This window comes from Mus pahari, chromosome 10 (assembly GCF_900095145.1).
Source record: "Mus pahari chromosome 10, PAHARI_EIJ_v1.1, whole genome shotgun sequence".
NCBI lineage: Eukaryota > Metazoa > Chordata > Mammalia > Rodentia > Muridae > Mus > Mus pahari.
In genome coordinates this window covers 47,332,757-47,345,660 of record NC_034599.1, presented here as the reverse complement: position 1 = coordinate 47,345,660, position 12,904 = coordinate 47,332,757, and the positions used below count along the sequence as shown (strand labels likewise).

The 12,904-nt window shown below is 43.4% G+C and overlaps 1 pseudogene; it reads right to left on the bottom strand.

Moving 5' to 3' along the window:
- Positions 1–12,557: 12,557 nt before the first annotated feature.
- Positions 12,558–12,665, bottom strand: LOC115064942 (annotated as a pseudogene).
- Between the last annotated feature and the right edge of the window lie 239 nt (positions 12,666–12,904).

The following is a 12,904-nucleotide window of genomic DNA, read 5'->3' as shown; positions in this document are numbered from 1 at the left end:
GTACGACTTGGTATATAATTTCTGTCACACCACAGATGTCCAATAATTATAAAAATAGACTTAATAGTTTTACTGGGATTGTTGCCTTATAGCTACTTGCTCTTCCTGGGAAAGAAATTCTGCTTTTCTCTTTCCCTCTCTGTCTTCCTGGTGTCATCAATTCTGTGCTCTTCATAGCTCTTTTTGTTTTTCACTCGGCAAGACGTCATTGCTCACCATGGAATGGACTGTTGAGTTTTAGCCTGAAGAAGAAAACGTATGCCAATGTCACACAGCATCCCTCTTAACGAGGTCATCTCTCATTCTGCCCTCCCCACTTATCAGAAGTTGTTGTGGCCTCAAAAGTTGTTGGATAAATCATTTTTAATAATTACACACTGCTTATTTAAGTAATCGAGATTGAAGTTACATCCAGCTATCTGCCCTCTACTTTAAGATAATTTAAAGATCAAAAGACTCATTCTTTTCTTCGCTCCCCCATTGCTCTTCTCAGCCATACTCCCCTGAGCCTCTGGATTCCACAGAGAATCCCCTCCTATGGAACTCAGGGGGTCTGTGTCAATGCCCCCCTGCTTTGGCCATTGCCTTTATATATGGCTCTCAAACCGTGGCAGATATCTTTTAAAAGCTGAGTGCAAACCTCACTGCACCCCTGCAGCCTGCTTTCTCACTTCTGGAGTATGGGAGAGACAGAGGGAAACTTCTAAATAACTTCTGTCGCACACACTGGCCTTCCAGATGCTTGCAAAAAAAAAATTTTTCTGTCTTCCCTTATGCTCACCCAGCAGTAACATATTCTGATTCCTCCTCTCACATATAAGACAATTCCTCACCATTTTATATCCCTACTGCTCCTCCCCTAAATGGACATTTAGTTACAGAAGCTATGTTTGTGAGCTATGAGAAGGGGAAAGGTGGATGAGGCAGAGGAGAGGAGGGGAGATCAGAGATGAAGGGTTTTCAGAAAAGACACTGATGGATAATTATTGGTGCTGGGTTCTTCCTCCCATGAAATACAGTGGGGCCATAAGTCGAATACCCTTCGCCATTCATTTCTTCTCTTCTTCTGGATTCCAAACCACACCCCATGTGTTAATCAGCTTAAGTGGCTGTAACAAAGCACCTTAAACTGGGTGGCTTTGAGGAGCTGGAAAGTCCCAGATCAAGGGGCTATTGTGTCCAGTGTCTCAGATTTTACAATGGTCATATTCTGGTTGGATCCTAAGATAAATGGAGGGGACAATCTACCTCCTCTCTTGTGTCTCTCTTTATGAGTGCATTCGTGTCATCATGGGACTCCAACATTAAGAGCTAATTCTCTCTCAAAGGTTCCATTTCCAAATACTGTCACACTGGGGACTGTATGTTCAATCTGTGTTTGGGGTGGACACCACACATTTTGACATGACTGTCCTGTCCACTGCTCCTTCTCAAGGAGCCCTGTTCCAGCTGCAGTGAACTTGAAAACTGTTTTTAGGATTTGCCCAAGACCTCCTTCTTTGTGTGTCATCATACAGTGTGTCCTTGGCCAATGGCACACAAGTTTCAGAGGTAGAAAGACTTCAAGTCCTTACTCAATCACTTCCCGGTTTCAGAGACTTGGTGACTTTTTTATAAACATTTTTCATCTTTGGTTTCCTTCTCTTTACCAAAGAGAGCTTCTAACACTGTGTCTTCTGATCCTACCGGCCATCCTCAAGTTGTGAGAATGATCCAGAATATGTCAAACACCCAGACTGGTCCTTTCTATTCAAAAGAGAAAGCAAGAACTGTCCACTTGCATTAGCATAGGCATGCGGAGCCAACCACATTTACTCACCCACCAGAGACTTCAGTCTTGTAGAGCCGGCGAAGGGAAAGTCTCTGGTGGCAATCGGCTTGCAGCTGATGGAGAAACATAGCATTTCAGGGCTGAGTGGCAGCAAAGTTGAATCCCCAAGTAACAGTGTCAGCTGTGATTATCACTCTACTGCTCACTGAACCAGTTCACGCTCTGCTGTTAGCCATTGCTCCCGCAGACCGTATCTCCAGCCTGGACCTTCAGACAGACTCTGGGTAATATCTTTATAATAAAACGTTCTTCTGAAGAGTCCGTCTGTCTTGTGATCATGACCCCTGACTAATACAATAACGTCAAGTGCTTAAGTGCAGCTCAGCATAGAGGTGGGATTGTGATCTTTATGCCTCACATACTCTGTCAGTGTCACTTACAGAATAAATTACTTCTGCTGTTAGTTTTCTGTGACTTATTCTCTGGCAGTTAAAATTAATTTCTGGGCTCTTTCTGGTGTTCTAGTGATCTTTGAGGTCTGGTTCCAATAGCATTCTACCTCAGCTATTTTAATCTATATACATGAACAAGAAGTCTATCCCATTAGTTCTTGTTTTTCAAAATTCCCTTTATGTGGTCTCAATATTCTTATATATGTTGGAATTCACTGAGATTGTCATTGAAACAATAATCCAGCTCTAAATCAGTCTTAAAAATGGATGTCTTTACATTTCCATTCCCTGAACCCAACATATTCAAGTCACATTTTATATTGCTTATTATCATCTTGTTCTGGTCACGTAGGTTCTAGTTCATTTCTTGGGAGCATGCCCATAATCACAGTAGGGAGAGGGCATCATTTCCAAAACAGGTTACAGCTGTTCACTTCTACTACCTGGATGTTTATTTTGTACTAGACATCTCCCTTGCTCATTTTTTTTTTCTATTTAATATTTATCGGACATACCTCCTACCTGACATCATGAGTCCCTAACCACAATTATATTTCCCCCTGAGTGTGTATAAACCATGTGTTTTTAAAATGTGCTCCAAAATCTCCTGATAACCTACATTGTGGTTTCTTATTAAGGATTCTGGGCCAGCTCCTTTCTGAGTCCACCCCGTGATATTTTTTTCTTGGGCGTGTGGTGTTGTGATTCCTTCATAACTTGATTCTCTGCTTTGCTCTCCCAGGTTGTCCTCCTAGTGACTACTGGGGGAGTTCCTATTCGTTATTTAAAGACCAGCTCAAATGTCACTTCCTGTCTGCATCTGACCCTGACCACACACTCGGACAGAACTAATTTCTCTCATCTCTATTCCCATAGCAGTAGCTACACGCCTCTGCTATAACACAAGACACATCACATCACCTTTTGCCCCATATTTCTGTCTCCCCTGAAGAGGCTGTGAGAGATCAATATCTTCCTCATCTCTATATCCCCAGTAATCAATATGTTCTGTAGGATAAACAGTGGGATGATTAATCAGTAATAATTTTTTTTTTGTTTTTGGTTTTTTTCGAGACAGGGCTTTTCTGTGTAGCCCTGGCTGTTCTGGAACTCACTTTGTAGACCAGGCTGGCCTCAAACTCAGAAATCTGCCTGCCTCTGCCTCCCAAGTGCTGGGATTAAAGGCGTGCGCCACACCACCTGGCCAGTAAAAATTTTTATGATTTAAATAAAGTCAGTGATTTATTGTTTCTGGAAACAACCATATTTCCCATTTTATCTTGTTCTCTTTCCGTTCCCTCAAGGTATCTGGCAGTCTCTGTGATTTCTAAAATACTCTCCTTTGTGATTCTGATCACATGTAGTCTTTTCCTTGGTCTAGAATGCAATGTGTTTCAAACAAGAACTCACCTTAAGTTAGAGGTTAAATACCTCCTAACCTCTTCTCCCCCTCCGTCTTTGGTTTAGGCACTGCTTGTGGTATGGAATTATCTTTTTCTTAATGAGAAAATCATTTCCCACGCTGAACTGGATGTCCAAACCAACAAATTCATTACTGCTTCAGTCAACTCTACTAAAGTCTAAGCCAAGAGCCAAAGCCACGGGCAAGTGCCATGGTACAGGAGGAATGCAACAGAGGCTGTGTCAAGTGCCTACAGTCGCCACCGTGGGCAAACAGGGAAAGCTCAGGACCAAAGATGGGAAAACAGGGTGACTTCCTGGAGACAATAGGTCAGCTTGGAAAAAAATACAGGCTAAAAATAATCCAGGAAAAAGAATTAGGTGTATCCTCCACTGAAATTTCGATGTCGACAAAAATCTTCATTTCTAAGCAGCCTATTACGCCTCCAAAATGCCATCCTTAACAATTTTCTTCTATCCCCAGTCACCCACCGAAGCCCGCTCAGTCTAGCTAAGCGCCTCTGAAAATCACCACCGCTTGAGCCCATCTCTTGGTCCTGAACCACTGACAGTGCCACGTAGCCAAGAACTAGGCATTGTTCCCTGCTGACTCCAAACCACTTCCCACACTGAGACCACTACTGCCCTTGTAAAATGCCCAGCGGGTTGGCATCTTTCCTCCTTATACACCTCTATGCTTCTGAAGATAAATGAGCACAATCTTTAACCAAATTGCCTTTGAAGGCCATGAGAAATCATAAAAAGTTCCAAAGCTTTAACGTAAAAGACCCTAAGCCTATACCGACATGCTCTCATTTAAAATATGTGTGAACGTTGGGTAAAATAATTAGCCTTTCTGATCCTCTATTTTTTATCAGTTAAAAAAATCATAATAAAATTATTATCATTGTTACTATTATTATATAAGATAGTATGATGAAGAATGTAAGGATAATAGATATGAAAAATCTGTCAACTATAATGCATTATGCAAATAACAGTAAGAACTTCACCACCTAGTAAGAAATACCAACCATCTGGCAAACTCATATAATACTATGCAGGCATTGAGATGCATGCATGAAATAATAATTGGAAAGAACCCGAGTTTAAGTACAGAAAGAAGACAATGAGGAAGATTAGGGAGTGAACAACAAACAAGAGTGAACAAGAGTGATGGCTTACTCCTAAAGAAACAGAAATTCCGCCGGGCCTGGTGGCGCAGGCCTTTAATCCCAGCACTAGGGAGGCAGAGGCAGGCGGATTTCTGAGTTCGAGGCCAGCCTGGTCTACCAAGTGAGTTCCAGGACAGCCAGGGCTATACAGAGAAACCCTGTCTCGAAAAAAAAAAAAAAAGAAAAAAAAGAAACAGAAATTCCGCCGGGCCTGGTGGCGCAGGCCTTTAATCCCAGCACTAGGGAGGCAGAGGCAGGCGGATTTCTGAGTTCGAGGCCAGCCTGGTCTACCAAGTGAGTTCCAGGACAGCCAGGGCTATACAGAGAAACCCTGTCTCGAAAAAAAAAAAAAAAGAAACAGAAATTCCACTGTGCCTGCCCTTCAGTGCTTTGCTTTATGGCTTATTTCGAAGAAAGGCCGATGCTGCCAGTATTTTAGAATTACCTGTAAATATTTATTTACAGATCTGAAGTTTGGATTATCGTTATTTTTCCTTTTCATAGTCTACTTTTAAAATATTTGCTGCCTTCTGGGAGGTGCAATAATATCTAAGGATATTATTTCTGAAGGCCGAACCCCCTATGGAATGATGGAATTCAGTAAGGAAAATCTAGAGTTTAAAGAAAATTAATTTCATGGCTTATTAAAGAAACTGTGTATTGACTTCCTCAATCAAGTGCACTCAGGAAACTCGCTGAACGAGTGTCGTGGTGAACTGATGGAGAAGCTGCTATAGTTGATCCTCTTCACACATACCCTCTGCCTTTAACTCAGATATCACCGGAAGCTAGACCTCAGACATTTCCCTAAATGGTGCAGGCACACTTTCTCCAAGGCACAAAGGAGAACCTCTGCTGCCATCTAGTGCTTTTTATAAAGAGTTCAGCCAGCGTGTAGGATAGAGGGATGTGACGCTGAGGGGGGGCAGGAAGTTAAAACTTTTAGAAATACTTTGATGCGTTTTTTTTTTTTGTTGGTTTGTTTGGTTTGGTTTTGGTTTTCACTTTTTTAAAAATCTACTCATTAGTTGGTAAGTCGTGCAGAGTCACAGGCCACACAATATGGGCTCCTGAGTGAAATGTCATGGGGTAGGTTGCAAAAAAATCCAGCATCAGAGACTCTGAAGCTCCACCCAGTACTTAAACTTTCTGGAGGAAGATTTCCTTTATCATGATGAAGAGTCCATCGGAGCACAGAGGGAGAAGGATGTGCATTCAGATGCACATGTGCCTTGCTACAACCTCAATTCTTGAAATGCTATGATGCATCCTTCTAGGGCCTTCAGCAAACTGTTCCCTTTATCAGTGGGAAGGCCTGCTTCTGATACCTGCTTGCTGCCTTTTCTCTACTCCTCCATCTCCTTTTATAACCAGCGACACTAAGAACTCTCCTCCAAACCCTGTCCTTGACATTATTCTGCGTCCTGAAAACAAGTAGCAAGCCCAGCTAGACTGGAGTCTTGGAAGGCATGCTTGAATACCTTTCTAAAGAGTAGTGAAATATCAGGTTCAAAAGAAAGACTGCGGAAGCCGAGGTTGGCAACTGTACTGGCTAGTTTTGTGTCAACTTGTCACAGGCTGGAGTGATCACAGAGAAAGGAGCTTCAGTTGGGGAAATGCCTCCATGAGATCCAGCTGTAAGGCATTTTCTCAATTAGTGATCAAGGGGGGAGGTCCCCTTGTGGGTGGTGCCATCTCTGGGCTGATAGTCTTGGATCTATAAGAGAGCAGGCTGAGCAAGCCAGGGAAAGCAAGCCAGTAAGGAGCATCCCTCCATGGCCTCTGTATCAGCTCCTGCTTCCTGACCTGCTTGAGTTCCAGTCCTGACTTCCTTTGGTGATGAACAGCAGTGTGGAAGTGTAAGCTGGATAAACCCTTTCCTCCCCGACTTGCTACTTGGTCATGATGTTTTGTCCAGGAATAGAACTCTGACGAAGACCACGACCATTCATTTCTAAAATCATTTCAGATAAGTATTTAGTCACAGATGAACAGAGAGCATCCAATCATAGTGGCTCCCAACGGCCTGTGACTCTAGTTCCAAGGATTCATCACACAGCTGCTAAATCTAGACACATAAATCATCTTCAACTTTAGCTTCTCTCTTCTGTCTCCATCACCTAACACACTACACTCACACACACACACACACACACTACACAACATATACACTATATACATACACACTACACAAGTCATACACTACACACATACACACTGCACAACACATACCATACACACATACACACTACACAACACACACACTAAACACACACACAGTAGGTTCTACCCTCTAAAAGTCTCCTAAGTCTATATAGTTTCTCTATTACCATTGACATCACATGTTATGTAACATATCCAGATTTTCTATATCCTCCTTTTATATCCCCATACCCAATAGTCATCTAGACATTGGAATGTATTTTTAATTAATTTAGTAATGTTGCGATCTTAATCAATGTTCTTCAATAATTTTCCTTGGAGTTTCCACAGTGTGCACATTTAAGCACAACCTAAAATGCCCTTGGTGAGCTGTGCTTACCACGCGTGTGTGTCCTTCTCCTAGTCACTGATTCCTCATTGCCATACTGACCACAAATTATCTGTATAATTACTTACACAGCATCTGTCCCTAAGCCCAAATTTTAAGTGCTATGATGTCAGATACCAAGCTATCTTATTATACTTGAGCCAAAACAGGCAATCAACAAAAACATGTACTGAATGAATTAATGAGGTTAATATTGTCTCCAACAATTTTTGGTTGATAACATTCCCCTTGTTTGAATATTAAGCTTCTCTTAAAACTAATTTGTTCTCTCTCTCTCTCTCTCTCTCTCTCTCTCTCTCTCTCTCTCTCTCTCTCTCTCTCTCTCTCTCTCTCTCTCTCTCTCATGCAAGAACCTGTGGAGGTCAGATGACATTGAGTCCCTAACACTAGAGTTGCAGACAGTTGGGAGCTACAATGTGGGTGCTGGGAATTAAACCCGGGTCTTCTGCAAGAGTAAGTGACAGCTGAGCCATCTCTTCAGCCCCAGACACTAAACATCTTCGAGACAAAGAGTCCTCAAATGTTACGGAGACCTAATGTTCAGAGGTCAGGGATCACTCAGACATGATACTATAACTACAACACAGTGGGTTGGTTTATTTTTTTAAATCATGTAAAAGGGCAATCAATACACTTGAAAACATCATTCATATCAGGCTCTTGCTTTCTCGGAATCACAGAGAAAGGGGAGTTAATAGAAGTTGATTGAATCTGGGTAGACCAAGAAGACAAAATTCAAATTGAAAAGGTTTAGAGGACAAGGAGGGCACAGGCAACAAATGTGTGGAAAAAATCAAGAGTGGGCTCAAATATTAAAAAAAAGAAAAAGATTGCAATGGTTTTAATCCAGAAAAAAAAAAAAAAAAAGGTAGGTGAGCTCTTTCCCCCATAGAAAGCTGCATCACAGTTAATTAAATGTACACAGTAGACATTTAATGATTTGACTTTTGGAAAATGGTTGGAAATGTGTGTGGTATCTTGCTAGAGTCAGAACAAGAGATTAAGTGAAGTTTTCTTCCATCGTTACTCTTGGGCAGCATTCGGTTAGTTATACTTGACACTATTGGTGAGCTGGGTCATCATTGGAAATGTGACTGGATTAAGATTCACCTAAGAGATAAAGGAAGCTGCTGGTATGGCTCTGAGACCATTTCAGAGAGGATTAACAGATGGGGAAAGACCCCCCCCCCCCGAATGTAAGGGGCACTGTCCTGTGTGTGCTAAGAGCTTAGACGGGGTCAAAGAGGAGAGGGGGAGGGGAGCTGAGAGCCAACACTCCTCATGTGCTTCTCAGTCCAGGGAGATGTGAGGAGCCATACACATGTGTTCCTTCACTCCCTAACACAGTAAACCTGCCTTCCAAACTCCCTCCACGTCTGTGTGGTTGAATCAGCCTCTATTAGAAGCCCCTGCAAAGGAGGGCTCTGAGCCCTGCCGAAGACTTCCTCATAAGGCTGAACAAATACCCTTCTCTAGAAATCTCTTCGCGTTGAAATTGTTTTCCTTCCTACTCTTCAGTCCTCCTGGACGGAGAGAAGAGATGGTGCCTCCTCCTGACTCTAAGGCGTTGGTCGGTCACTCTCCTGTGAAGGTTTGTTCCTCCTGCCTCACCCAGCACCCACTTCTGGGTGTGACTTTACTCCACAACAAGAAAAACACACATCCGGCTTCTCTATTGTTTGTGACAAGAGATTTTTTTTTTTTTTCAGATTATCGAAATACTTCACCCTTTAGGCCACAATAAAAAGAAAGCGAGTTTGTTCGGTACCCTTGAAGGAGAGCAGCAGGCTTGGCGATCACTGAAGACCCACCTCCGTGTGGTAATGGAGCGTGGTAGCCTGCACTTTGAAGGGGTTCTCTGCTTGGTTAGAGCCATTCTGTGGACAATTTGCCCTGGCATGAAATTCCTGCTATGTAAATGAGGGCAGGCTTCATTTGGCTGGTGGGGCAGTTATGGGGAGCCACTATGCATATAATTTCCTGTCATAAGACTCCCTCCCGTGGTGCCAGGTTGCGGCTAGTTTTGATCGGTCTGCACTCGCTCTCCCACTGATCTGCTGCTTGGGGGATGTTTTCTGATGCTTCTTGACCCAGGCTTTAGGTCAGAGAGCTCTTCCCTTCGTTTGTCAGCCATGGTTTCCCGTTCACACTCTTGACCATTTTTGTTCTGTATTCTCTAAATCGAAACACAAATAATAGATGTAAGCGTTAATAGCCACGTAAGAAACCTTGCCTCCTCTTAAATCTTTGGCTTAGAATTAGGTTCCAAGAAGCCAGTGCCTCCCATCTTTCAGAAAATTGACACAAACGACCTCTCACATTGTTAAGTTAGGATGGAGGAAAATCATGGAGTTGTTACATTCTGTTACATTTAGGATCTAGTTCTTGCTTCTTTGCCTCCTGATAACAGTAGGACATATTACAGTCCCTGTCCTCTAAGCAGACTGGCCCCTTAAGGTTTACCTGTCGGCCCCAACTCTATGCTGAGGCTTAGGACCTGGGGGCAGGGTGCATGACACCTGCTCAGGTCTTAACACCCACAGCACACTCCCTTCAACAGGGATTTCTCTCAGAATATTGGATGAATGTCAAGAGGAAGTCACCAGCCATCTGGCTCTCAGAGAACAATTTAGCTCAGGAGGTAGGATCAGACTGTCGTAGCTCAGCCTATCACATCCGGCTGTGGAACTCTGGGGAAATTCCTTCAGAAATAGAGGCTGAAACCTAGAAGAGGTGGCTCCAACACTCTTTCCAGCATCCAACTATCACGCTTGGAAATACTTGTACAGTCAGGATTTAGCCGCCAGCTGGAATGGATGGGCCGGATGGAGAAACATTGTAATGATTTAAGATGTTATTCACTTGTAATAAAAAAGTAATTTTGTTTCTTCCAAACCTCCTGATTATTATGGAGGTTTTTCTGCCGAGTTTTATTCTAAAAAGGCATTGTGATCATCAAGACTGACATAGCCATAAGGAATTGTGGAAAGTTTAATATCTGTTGATAGGGATGAGAAACAAAATTTTCCATTTTTAAAATCGTCAGATGACTTTTAAATGGATAACATTAAATTACTGTCAGAAATGTTTAATATTTTCTCATCTGCATACAATTGTTTCCTGGTGGATGAAAGCTGCAATCTGGTTCATTAGACTGTCTAGGCCATTTTTCCACTTTGTCTTCCGCATGCTACCGAGCTTCTACCAAGACTAAGGAGATGGTATTAAATGATGTCTGGGACAGGTAGTGCTTGGGAAGTGGAATAAACCAGATGAGACAATAACTCTGAATAGAATTTTTTTTTAAATAACATCATTGGGTTGAGAAGTTGGCTCAATCAATAAAGTGCCTGATGGACCAGCAAAAGGACCTGAATTTAGATTTCCAGCACCCACATGAAAAGCCTGGCCTGGTGGCTTTTTGCCTGGAACCTCCCAAGCACTAGGAAGAAGAGCAGAGGGAGGCAGATCCTTGACGTTCTTTGACCAGCAGGCTAGCTAAGTCCGTGAGCTTGGATCTCAGGAAGAGAGCATGTCACAAAGAGAAGACAGCGAGTAAAGGAGGGAAAGCGTCACTCTGTTCATCAAAGCCACACATCTGCATACACACCACACAGGCACTGTGCACACACCTACTAACAAGAGCATTTGCCACACAGGGGTAACACACACACACACACACACACACTTTTTTTTTTTTTTAAGTAAGAATAAAATTAAATAATAAAAATGAGCTGTTTGAAGTGGGGAGTGCAAAACAGCTTTTCTTCAGCCTTGAAGGTTATACTGGGGGGGGGGGGGTTAGCGTGTTGTTTGTTTTCATCCAAGGCCATAAGACAAGACACACTGTCGTGTTATCTTAGCTCTCTGCATTCAGAAGGAAGAAGACAATTAAGCTTGGTGAAGCCTTCAGAAGATGAAAGCTTTGCGATTTCTGCTGGGAGCGCCATCTTCTGAGTTAAACCTGAAGAGCCTGGAAGGCTATCACTTCCCTGATCGTTTGCCAACAATTCTGCTGCTGTGGTCACCAGTCCTGTGGTTCTTGTGGCTGGCCATCTCTAACAGACCAAATACCATTCCCAACACAAGTTTTGGTTTAAATATTTCTGGTTGTGGGCTTGCTAATAATAATAATAATAATAATAATAATAATAATAATAATAATAATATCTAATTATAATTAAGGCGAATTAATTTATCTAAGCAAGTAAATTTGTTTGTTTTTTTTTTAACTTTTATTGGTTCTTTGTGAATTTCACATCGTGCACCCCAATTCCACACATCTCCCTCTCCTCCCATACCCAACCTCTACCCTTGGAACCTCCCCCCACAAAAGAGAAAAAAAAACCTCACTGTGGAAGCTGTAGTATGTCACAGGATGTCCCCCGGTATACACTTTTGACCACACTTTTTGCTTGCAGTGGCAGACTGGAAGACCTCTGGCTTCTGCTACTCTGTCAACACTGGAACCTCACCGAGACCCCTCTCAGATCTCCTGTGGTTGCCCTGTGTCATGGAGATCCTGTAGTTTTGGGTCACTCCAGCAGTTCATGACTGGGGTAAATTTGGGGTGGGCCAGTTCAAAGACCTGAATCTGCCCTAAGAGGTATGAGTGATCAGCCTGCTAACCCATTCTCGTGCCTTCAGGGCTGGCTTACCAGCAACCCTCACTACCAGGGCCAGCTCTGCCCAGGCAGACAAGAAGCAGAGCGGCCTCTCCTACACTCATACCCTGGGGATTCGTGCACCTGACAACTCACACATCCAGGGCCAGTTCTGTGCTGTCCAGGAGCAGAGCCAGCTCTCCCGGGTGCTACAGCTGGTGAGAGGCAGGGTCAGCCCTCCTGCTCTCAGGACCCCGTGACAAGTTTCCCACCTGCCACAGGAGGCAGCAGGGAGGGGAAAGGAGGCTATCTCTCCCTAGTTTGTGCCGCTGCTCTGAGAACAAAGTGGGCGGGCTAGGGGCGGGGTCAGCTCTAGCCAAGAGAGTAGCCCAGACCAGGAGGAATGTCTGTTTGGCCTTAGGAGGTAATAGACTCCTGCCGCTTCCGGATCTAGATTGCACCCTCTCCTCCCCCTCCCTACTTCCCTCCCCAACTTCCCTGACAACACAATCCAGGGTCCCACCAATGGTCCCAGAGGACAGTTCCCTGTCCTAGTCACCTGGTGGAGGACTGGTGTTTGCCTCAAGCTCAGTTCTTTCAGGGAATGTTAGGCCAGAGCACTTAGCACAGACATAGCCTTTTCTCCTCTCTGCCACCTATTGACCCACATGTGATCCAGAAGCCATTACCTGCAATGACCCTAGGAGCAGCAAATATTAGTTTTTAATTAATAGAAGCTGGTAGAGTGGTAATGTTGTAGAGGAGGTGGGAAAGGGTGCAGACAGATGTTCTTCATCAAATCTGAGAAAACAAATAAGGTAGCTTTTGTGTTCCTGGGTTCAGAAGAGAGAACAGAGATAAGAAACGGCACTCATGTGTCTACCATGTTAAGTGCACTTGTTAAGTTATTCAATGTTTTTCAATGACTTAGAGCTATTTTTAAGCTCTAC